An 8,713-nucleotide genomic window follows, 5' to 3' on the forward strand; every position below is an offset into this window, starting at 1 on the left:
TATTTCCTTAAGCTTCGGGATTGTCTTTCTCTGACAATATGTACAATTTTAAATACAAGAGTAAAAAATATTAGCTCTCTCTTAGGGTTAAATGCAGCAGTGAAAGCAAGTCATTGGAAATGGGACTAAATGACTAACCGAGGTAATGCTACCGGCCTTGGTGCCATTTTCAATCCCCGAAATAACTACCTGTATGGTTCCGTTTAACAAAACCGCTGCCATTGCTAGCCTGCTGGAAGTGAAAAGATTGAATGTAAGATTGAAGATCGCACGAAACAAAAGCTAACTGCTTTCACATTCTTATCATCTTTCCTGTCAGGATCTCCTCTCCATACAAACACATACATACAAAATCTAAGAAGAAAAGAATGAAAAAGAACAAAGGCTAATAACAAAACCTAGAGAGCACTCTTAACGAGTTTCAGGAAACAAAGATCAGCTTAAAAGAGAAGGCGCAATTTTGTGCGACTGATGAAGTAGATATGGGGAAGTATAAAATAAGATTATTCTCTAAAATAGCATAAAATTTTCATTTTCGTTTATACCCACATTGCAAAAATGTTTAGCAAAACCGCTGCCAGTGCTAACCTGGAAGTGTGGACAGATTGAATGTAAAATCGAAGATCCCACGAAACAAAAGCTTAGTTCCCTGTACAATCACGTACATACAAAATCTAAGAAGAAAAGAATGAGAAGGAACAAAGGCTAATAACAAAACTTAGAAAGAGTTACCGAGTTTCAGGAACCTATCAGCTTGAAAGAGTTAGCAACAATAAAACACATCCCAGGGGTGTGACATGTAAATAATAAAACAATATGGTGAGATGCAACATAGTTTTAGATTTTTGTTGACTAATAAAACACATCCCAGGAGTGTGACAGTAGACGATGAATATTCTTGAAATTTGATTCGACATTGCTCAAAATTATGTACGTGATTGAAAAAAGTAGGGGCAACTGTATAAAAACAGGCTGGCCAATGATAAGGAAAAGTCATATTACATAATTAAAATTATGCAATAAATAATTATATTCAACCATTTGTAATATTTTGCCAAGTTAATATAATTTGTAATAAATAATAAATGAAATCATATTTGTTATGAAAAAAAATCTATCTATGTATTATGCTTTTTTTTAAACTTAAATAAAAAACATAATTTATTCCATTAATTATTTAAGACGAGATTGATGGAGGCATGAAATCACGTATTAACAAATATTAACTAAAAAATTATGTAAATAGGCATCATTTCATCGTAATTTTATGTTATTGACTATTAGTTGGTGTCTTAATTTTTGTAGAGTATTTTATCCAAATATTGTTACTATAAAACAAAATATTTATATTATTAATAATATATGTTATATATAATTATAAATTTTGAATATTCTAAAATAAAAAATAGTTTAATTTATTTTACAATGATATTTATTTTAGAATTACTTTAAATTATAAATTATTTTAATATTTTTATTATTTGTGTAATACATTATAAGTATTATTTATCTTCTAATTTATTTAAGTTACAACTATGTATATGAATGAAGTATTCGGTAAATAAATAACAAAATTAATATTTACCTGCATTTAAGAGTATATTCAAGAGTAAAACACACTGATAAATCATTTCCGTCTTAAAATTATGTTAATGTCCTATTTTAATTTTCGTTACAAACATATCTTAAATGATTCTATATAACTCAAATAAATTAGATTTACTACTATTACAACATATACATGCTAAATTGAATCAAATTGATTCGATTTACATAAAATCAATTTAGAACATGCTTGTAACAAAAATCAAAATAAGATATTGGCGTAATTTTGAGACTGAAATAGTTTATTAATATGTTTTATCTAAGTAAATGTACTTTTCAGTTAAATTATATTTATTTTTATTTTAAAAATCTTTATTATATATTTTTTTTATTTTTATCTTATTTGTTAAGTAAACATTTTATAAAATTTAAACTGAAAATTTTATTAAATATCCTTTCTTGATATGAATTTATTGTAACAGTATAATTGGTAATTCAATGACACATAATATATATAGAACTTAGATTGTAAGAATGATCATCAAATATTAAAATTATTTTGAATTTTACACTTTTAATTTGTTTATCATTTGTGTAATGCATGATTAGTATATACCAATTATCTACAAATTAATTTTAAGTTATAACTATATTTGAATTAAATATTTTTTAAGTAAATAAAAATATGATATTTATCTGCATTTAAGATTTTATCAACAAAAATTTAAATTAATTATTTCTCTTTTTTTGGTTCCATAGGAAAAAAGAAACAAAAATTGTCAAATTTTATTTGACTATTATAACATTTTTAACTTATACTTTTAACTTATAGAAATATTTGCAGTCATTTATTTAATTGTTTTTTAAGATGTAATTTTTCATTTGTAGTTATTTTTTTTATTTTTATTTTTATCTCATTTGGTATTCAAACTTATTATGAAATTAAAATATTTAATATTAAAAGTTTAAATCTGCACGTAAATTATGTAAATTGAGAAAAGCATTGTTTTCTTACTCTCATATAGCAAAATTATTATCTTCTCCTATCTCACTATTAACTTTAGACAAAAAAGTTTTACTCTTAGAAGATTTTAACAGATCTTATTCTCACAGTTAGTTACATATTTCCTTCCACTTCTCAACTCCTCCAAATATTTTATTTAGCCATTTTAGCCACCAAACATATTTATTCATCATAGACGTCACCAATATATAATTAAATACACATACAAAATTTTTTAAAAAACAATGCCGTAATTATACACGAGTCAACATTCTGTGTACTAAGAAATTTGCTGAGCATTTATTCCTTAGGTGTGAGGTAGCTGTGTGGTGCAAGTGGTTGAGGTCACTAGGTGGAGAGTGGGTGATCCCTAGAACCATTAGAGAAATGTTTGAAAATTGGCATGGCTTACATAATAGACAACAAGGGCAGAAGATGTGGATGATAGTGTTCTTTGCAGTAATTTGGAACATTTGGTTGGAATGGAATGCACAAATCTTTAAGAATACAAGAGCAAGTCTGGAGGTCATTCACACAAAGACGGTGATGAGCTATACAGAATGGCGTGGTGGTGATTCTGGGGGAGGCTATTGATAGGTCTGGGATTGTTAGGTGTTGGTTTCGTTGGTAGCTCGTTGTATGTCTTCTTCTTTATTTCTTATGCTTTACTTTAATGTGTTGAGCTTCCTTTATTTCAAAAAAAAAAAAAAAACAATGCCGTATAAAAATTAAGTCATTACAAAACAGTATTGTGTTCGCACTTTTTTTTTTTGAGGGGGAAGGGATAATAACTTATCGAGATTTATTTTTATTAATTGAAAGTACATAAACTTGCTTATTAAAAGTAAATCTACTATATATCTAGTGTAACAAAAAAAATATAATTTTCCATATATATAGTTTTTGGTAGACTACCATATATAGTTTTACAAATAAATTAAAGGAAGAGTTAAATTGATAATGTTGAGTAAGTAGATAAATTAAATATTAAATAGTAATCATGTATAACATAATGCATTATGCATATGTTTGTTGGATATTTAAGTTCTTGTACAATACTGTATTTGGTATAATTTATTTGAGATGTTAATCCTATTAGAGAAGCAATTATGTAGCAAATTCTCTAATTTCATGTTATTATAATTATTTTATGAATAATATTTTAATTTAAAAGTATAGGAAAAATTAAAATAATGTAAATACCTTATAAAAAGATCATCTATCTAGTTCAATTTTGTAGCATCTCATTATTTTTAATGAATGCAGTGAGCATTCAGTGATCTAATACTTTATTGAATTATATTTATTAGTTGATATACATAACATAATCATTATTTTTTATATATAAAACTTATGTAAATATAAGTACAAATTATTATTGATAAGATATTAATAAAATAATAAAACATATTAAAATTTTATTATTTATTAATTATTATTATTTAAAAATATAAAATAAAATATATTATTTAATTATTAAATTAAAAAAATAAATTAATAATAAAATAATAAAAAATTTTAATATTCCTAATATTTTTTAAAATAATAATATTTATTAGCCACTGTTCGTTACTTAATTTATAATTAAAAACAGTACATAGAGCGTAGACGCAATGAGGCAACAAGGAATTCTCGAGAGGGAAAAGTCTAAGGGCCAGCAATTTTTATATTTTTTGCCCAACACTTAACCATCAAAATAAAAGTGAGTGATCTTTTATTATTAGATATAATTTCACACTATTAAAAATACTATTAATGACCAATTGATGGTTACAAAACACTAAAATTACTGGTCCCCTAGCATTCCTCTTCTCGAGAGTGTCTGAAAACCCATTTTCAGCTTCTTCTCTTCTCACAACCCGACAAAACTCTTCTCTTTCTCTTTCTCTCTCTGCTTCAGTGGCTGTAGCTCGTAATTTTCCGTCAAAAACCTCACCTTTTTCGATTCCCTTTTTTTTCTCTCATTCATTCAACTTTTTGTAATTAAAGGGATGGTTAAATTTTTATTAACATCTTAACCAATGAAAAAGCAGCTAGCTTAGATGCATTTAACTATTTATGTAAAGTTACATAATATCTAGACCAATTATTGAATCGATAAATTTAGAGCTTTGAAAATTTTAAAAATTTAACATGAGTTTATTAAATAATATATAATAAAATAACTTTTTATATATAATATAATATATATTTTTAAAAAGCAACTTTTTAAAAATTAAATTTTTAAATCAATTTTTTAAAGAACCACACCGATTTTTTAAGTTCCGGTTCATTATTCAACTCAATTAAAGAAGGAAAATAAATAAACGAATGGGATTTGCGTTTTATGTGAGTTTTGTACTTGCGAATTGTGATGTTAAGCTTTTTTTTTTTGAGAGAGAGAGAGATAGAGAGAGAACCTTTTTAGGCGTGATTGTTGGAGGAGACAGCTAATGTTCGCACTTTATGCGCAGGTAACTGAGGTAAGTGTGTTTTTGTGGGGTGAGAACAATTAGGGAATCAAAAGCATATCAGCCAAAAATCAGCCAAAATGTGTTTGGGTTTCATGAAAAATCAGGTTTTAGTTTGTGTTTCGTGATCCCAAGAGCAGTTTTCAAATATATTATTCAAAAAGTGATTCTAATTAAACGGTTTTGTTTACTTTTTGGCTGATCACCTTTTGTTTGGTTCCATATACTTTTCTAAAAGTATTTATGATGCTACTATGGCACTATGTTAAATAAATTTAATTTGATATTACTAATAATTAAAAATGTTTTGTAAAATTATTTAAATTTATTCTTTTAGATAATTATTTATATAATAGATACGAAAATTTATGCCAGAGAATATATTTATGCCACTGTCTCAATTCCTCTGGTCCCCAACTTTTGGATGGATACCAAATTGGGCATATTTTGGTAGAGAAAGTATTATTCACAATTTCTTCTTATTCACATTCATTAATGGGTTGAACTTTTGCCTTATAATCCCTCTCCTACACTCCCCTTGAAACTGGCATTTACTCGAAGAGTCACACATATCATGCCAGGCATGGGATTATTTGTAAAATGATTGATTTTGTGTTTTGAATTTCACTTGTGCTTCACGTCAAGTGAAAGTACCAACTTAATTAATAGCATTGTTGATTTGTTCAAATCATTATGCCGCCTCCAATTGATAGAATGTTTTGTTTCCAGTTATAATATGTCCTAATTTTGACTGTCACAGCAACAGAAAGGAAACCATTCATGGACACACAAAGTGAGACTAGGAAGTTGGGGCAGGACATCTTCAAGGGAAGGCATCGAGCGCGAGCTCAGGTCAAACTTAATTCGACTGTCTCTAGCAGCAGCATTAGCAACAAAACTACCATTGAGACTTGGAACTTGGAAGGTTTCATATTGAAAATTATGCATCTCAAGGTTCTAAATTATAATTTTAGTCCACATTGGAAGTACTACTCTTTGAGGACTTCATACCCTTTTCTCTCCTATAAAGGCTTTTTATTTAACCTTAAGAATTTTCTCTATATTCACCTTTCTAAGTTAGAAATTCAGGTGAATTTTTTTTTATTTGAACTAGCATTGGAATTAGTTAAATAAAGCGTGTGTTTTTTCTCTGTATTCCAATGCGTGTGTTTTTAATTGTCCATTTGTCCTATCTGGTCACGAGCAAATTAATTTAAATTCACCCTCTCCAAAAAAGTATATTTTTTAATTTCATGGTCAATTTCAGCTGAATTTTTTAATTTTCTTTATAGATGTCTTTGATTTTAATATTTATTTGATAGTGTTTCATTTTGAGAAATCAGTGTGACGTGGCTGACTGTATTCTTGATTGGCATATAATGCAGCTTAGCACATTTCCTGGTCCATGGTGTGTGACAAAGAAACAGTTCCGACAGAAGCCGAGACTCAACCTCATTTGGTGTTTCACCCAACTCATCTAAATCTTTTTATGAATGTAAATTATTCATCTTCCTCCTGAACAACAGCAGGAGTGAATTATACAGCAGAATTTCTTGTATGCGTAAATAATGTGATGTCTTTCTTTACAAAAGTATAGATGGTAAATGGGCTGATTTATGTACACAAAAACAATTGGATAAAAAATATTCTTATAAACCAAGTTGGGTTGGTCTAGTGGTTAGCTCACTAGTCCGCTTAAGCAAGTGTTGGGGGTTCGAATCTCGCCTTGTGCATGCAGCAACCCATTGGCCAACGGCAAACCCTTAAATGGAGCTCAGTACTGCGACGGATTAGTCATTGACCTGCCGGATTGGGGGATACCGTGGGAAACAAAAAAAAAAAAAAATTCTTATATTGCATCTTGCGACGAAGCTACAAATAAAATTGCAGTCCACAAAATGAGGGATTCGATGTATCACAAACGATGTTATGGTAGTGAAATACATTGTTATGATTTTTCGGCTACTACACTGGCTTGGCTAAAGGCCTATTAAGTATTGTACACAAAATATTAAAATGTATATCAATGTCAATCAGTATGATTATAACAAACATACCCTGTCTCCACATTGGGTCAAGAACAGGATCAGAGGGATCAAAAACTGCTAATTCATATAGAGCCATCGAACCGGTCCAACCAGCAACCAGAGCCTAATTTTTATAGGTCTGCTCAAAAGAGAAAAAACACAACCAAATTATGCAATAACAATTCACAAAAGAATGATTTCATTATTCCCATAAAAGCTAAGCAGATACACTATATTAACTACAAAAGCCATGAAGCTGTTTCATTTAAATATTTCGTTACAGCCAACAAGGTGGTGTGGGTTATAGACCTATGAATTTATATATATCAGAATTTACATGTGTTGCGTCTTACTATTCAAGCTCGCAGAAAAGTCAACCAATCTGAACCATAATTGATGCAAAATCCAAATCAGATTCTCCTTCTAGTATTATAGAAAGATCACGATAGACTCTCAGCATTCAAGAGAACACAAAGTCGGTGAATTATCAAAGCACTTCGTCTAGAGCATTAAGAAAAAAATAATTTAATAACTAAAGATAAAAATAAAAGCAAATACATAATTTTAGTGAAACTGCATAAATAAAGATTAAATTTTTGAACAAGAAAAAAGCATACTTCTCCAAAAGAGAATTGTCTATCCGAAATTTCTCCACCTGAAAAACAACAATCTACCGAAAGTGCTGAGGATCTTTTGCAATAGCTGCATGAACATCGAGAACTAGTAGTACATCCTGTTTAATTTTGTTTAATTACAAAAAAAGAAAGATGAATAACTGATAATATAGTAGTGCATGCTATATAGTCACAATTTTGATCGAGTTAGACTTTTATTTTTATTGTATATTTTAATTACGTTAGGACTTGAGAAAAAAAGTCTAAATATTGATAAAGCAAATTCAATACTCAGTATATAGTAAAAGCAAAAGCTTAATGTGATTTACCATTCTAAACTATATTCTGTTAATGACTTAATTATAGTACTAAACTCATTATACTCAACCCTAACCCATGTTTAAAATGGATACACATTTGCTATAGAAAAAAACATTCACACATATTTCTAAGCAGGAATTATTTCTAAAACACAAAATGCATTACCTTAATTATTAAGGTAGCTCCTTGATAATTATCATGAATTTGATATCACAAGCTCATCAAAGATGACAATAGTAAAATCTGCATTCAATTTAGCAAATGACTAAACAACGATCAATTTTTTTTTGGTTTCTTATACATATTTTTATTCTATTGTTTAGATTATTTAAAAGTATAAAATTATGATTAATTGAATTCTAAAATTTGATTGATTTAAAAGATATTTTTGTCTAATCGAATAAAGTAAGGATGTTTAAGATTTTTTATAAAATTAAATATTTTTATTTTTATTTTTATTTAATTAAAATGATATTTTAGTAAAAGTTGTGATATAATATATAATTATTTTTAAAAAAACTAAATGTGGATGTGAAAAATAAATTCCACGTGACTTATTATTATTTGTTCATATTTTAAACGTATAAGTACGTATGAATTTATCATCATACCGTAAAAAATACCTGTATTTATTAGTTGATATAATGTAATCTATTTAATTTGGTAACAATAATTAAGTAGAAACTAATTAACTAAATACCATTATAGTGAAAGATAAATTTTCAATTCCCAAAATAGAGAAAATACCGGATG

General features: G+C 27.8%; 1 long non-coding RNA gene across 2 annotated transcripts; it reads left to right on the plus strand.

Annotated features, from left to right (window-relative positions):
* Positions 1-5,438: 5,438 nt before the first annotated feature.
* On the plus strand, positions 5,439-6,963 carry LOC112719635 (uncharacterized). Of its 2 annotated transcripts, XR_011868002.1 has the most exons (3): positions 5,439-5,579; positions 5,759-5,952; positions 6,384-6,963. It is a non-coding gene; the product is annotated as an uncharacterized lncRNA (long non-coding RNA). The 2 variants fall into 2 exon arrangements; XR_003812117.2 differs by having other exon boundaries at positions 5,464-5,952.
* Positions 6,964-8,713: the final 1,750 nt, after the last annotated feature.

This window comes from Arachis hypogaea, chromosome 11 (genome assembly GCF_003086295.3).
Source record: "Arachis hypogaea cultivar Tifrunner chromosome 11, arahy.Tifrunner.gnm2.J5K5, whole genome shotgun sequence".
In the NCBI taxonomy this organism is placed as follows: Eukaryota; Viridiplantae; Streptophyta; class Magnoliopsida; order Fabales; family Fabaceae; genus Arachis; species Arachis hypogaea.